The sequence below is a fragment of the Natator depressus genome, chromosome 28, assembly GCF_965152275.1.
Source record: "Natator depressus isolate rNatDep1 chromosome 28, rNatDep2.hap1, whole genome shotgun sequence".
Classification (NCBI taxonomy): Eukaryota; Metazoa; Chordata; order Testudines; family Cheloniidae; genus Natator; species Natator depressus.
The window spans coordinates 11,628,282-11,630,781 of record NC_134261.1 but is presented as its reverse complement, the minus strand read 5'-3'; the positions used below and the strand labels follow the sequence as shown (position 1 = coordinate 11,630,781).

The window sequence follows — 2,500 nt, the reverse complement described above, 5'->3', positions numbered from 1 at the left end:
GGTCAACCCGCTGAATGTATGGGGTTGACCTGCTGGCCGCTTTCCTTCCCGGCCACCAGGTCAACCCGCTGAATGTATGGGGTTGACCTGCTGGCCGCTTTTCTTCCCGGCCACCAGGTCAACCCGCTGAATGTATGGGGTTGACCTGCTGGCCGCTTTCCTTCCCGGCCACCAGGTCAACCCGCTGAATGTATGGGGTTGACCTGCTGGCCGCTTTCCTTCCCGGCCACCAGGTCAACCCGCTGAATGTATGGGGTTGACCTGCTGGCCGCTTTCCTTCCCGGCCACCAGGTCAACCCGCTGAATGTATGGGGTTGACCTGCTGGCCGCTTTCCTTCCCGGCCACCAGGTCAACCCGCTGAATGTATGGGGTTGACCTGCTGGCCGCTTTCCTTCCCGGCCACCAGGTCAACCCGCTGAATGTATGGGGTTGACCTGCTGGCCGCTTTCCTTCCCGGCCACCAGGTCAACCCGCTGAATGTATGGGGTTGACCTGCTGGCCGCTTTCCTTCCCGGCCACCAGGTCAACCCGCTGAAAGTATGGGGTTGACCTGGTGGCCGCTTTCCTTCCCGGCCACCAGGTCAACCCGCTGAAAGTATGGGGTTGACCTGGTGGCCGCTTTCCTTCCCGGCCACCAGGTCAACCCGCTGCCGGCATGGGGTTGACCTGCTGGCCGCAGAGGGGCAGGCTCCGGGTTGACCTGGTGGCCGGACGGGGATTAAGCCCCGGCTCGGAGCAGGGCAAGCCCGGGCGGAGGGGGGTCCGCTTGGCCCCTGCCCGCGGGGGCAGGCTCCGGGTTGACCTGGTGGCCGGTTTGCTTTCGGGCCACCAGGTCAACCCGCTGAATGTATGGGGTTGACCTGCTGGCCGCTTTCCTTCCCGGCCACCAGGTCAACCCGCTGAATGTATGGGGTTGACCTGCTGGCCGCTTTCCTTCCCGGCCACCAGGTCAACCCGCTGAATGTATGGGGTTGACCTGCTGGCCGCTTTCCTTCCCGGCCACCAGGTCAACCCGCTGAATGTATGGGGTTGACCTGCTGGCCGCTTTCCTTCCCGGCCACCAGGTCAACCCGCTGAATGTATGGGGTTGACCTGCTGGCCGCTTTCCTTCCCGGCCACCAGGTCAACCCGCTGAAAGTATGGGGTTGACCTGCTGGCCGCTTTCCTTCCCGTCCACCAGGTCAACCCGCTGAATGTATGGGGTTGACCTGCTGGCCGCTCTGCTTCCCGGCCACCAGGTCAACCCCCTGCCGGTATGGGGTTGACCTGCTGGCCGCAGAGGGGCAGGCTCCGGGTTGACCTGGTGGCCGGCAGGGACTTCAGCCCCAGGGCCCCTGGCAGGGCGACCCTGCCCTTGTTCCCCAGAAAAGGAGAGAGCTGGCTCGCAGCGGGAAAAGCTGCCTACGGCACCTGGGATTCCCAGGCGGTCACCCATCCAAGTACTAGCCAGGCCGGGACGGTTTACCTTCCGAGATCGGACGGGATCGGGGGCCTTCCGTCCGGTATGGCCGTAGGCACTCGGCTCCGGTCCGCCTCGTCCCCTTTCCCTTACTGACTCCCCTGCCTCGGGTGGGCCCGATCCTTTTTTCCGTTTTTTTTTTTCGCTCCGGAGGCTTCATGAGCCCACCCCCAACACCCCTTTGGGGGTCGGTGAAAATTTTTTTTTCAGACTTCCAGGGGCCCGATCCTGGCCGCGGGCACCCGGCTCCGGGCACCCGGCTCCGGGCCGCCTCGTCCCCTTTCCCTTACTGACTCCGCTGCCTCGGGTGGGCCCGATCCTTTTTTCCGTTTTTTTTTTTCCGCTCCGGAGGCTTCGTGAGCCCCCCCCAACACCACTTTGGGGGTCGGTGAAAAAATTTTTTTCAGACTTCCAGGGGCCCGATCCTGGCCGCGGGCACCCGGCTCTGGGCACCCGGCTCCGGGCCGCCTCGTCCCCTTTCCCTTACTGACTCCCCTGCCTCGGGTGGGCCCGATCCTTTTTTCCGTTTTTTTTTTTTCGCTCCGGAGGCTTTATGAGCCCCCCCCAATACCACTTTGGGGGTCGGTGAAAAAAATTTTTCAGACTTCCAGGGGCCCGATCCTGGCCGCCGGCACCCGGCTCCGGGCCGCCTCGTCCCCTTTCCCTTACTGACTCCCCTGCCTCGGGTGGGCCCGATCCTTTTTTCCGTTTTTTTTTTTTTCCGCTCCGGAGGCTTTATGAGGCCCCCCCTAACCGTTTTTGGGGTCGGTGAAAATTTTTAGTCAGACTTCCAGGGGCCCGATCCTGGCCGCGGCTTCGCAGGCTGGCCTGGGGGGGGGGGGCATCTCTAGCTCCGGCCGCGGACGGCGAGACGCTCGGCCACCAGGTCAGCCCGGAGGAAAAGGCTGAAAAAAATGTCTAAGTCCCCCCGGGACACCAGGTCAACCCGGAGGAAAAGGCTGAAAAAAATGTCTAAGTCCCCCCGGGACACCAGGTCAACCCGGAGGAAAAGGCTGAAAAAAAGTCTAAGTCCCCCCGGG

General features: G+C 63.0%; 1 non-coding gene across 1 annotated transcript; it reads right to left on the bottom strand.

The window, feature by feature from the left end:
- Positions 1-1,399: 1,399 nt before the first annotated feature.
- Positions 1,400-1,517, bottom strand: LOC141979860 (5S ribosomal RNA). The gene has a single exon (XR_012637249.1). It is a non-coding gene; the product is annotated as a 5S ribosomal RNA (ribosomal RNA).
- Between the last annotated feature and the right edge of the window lie 983 nt (positions 1,518-2,500).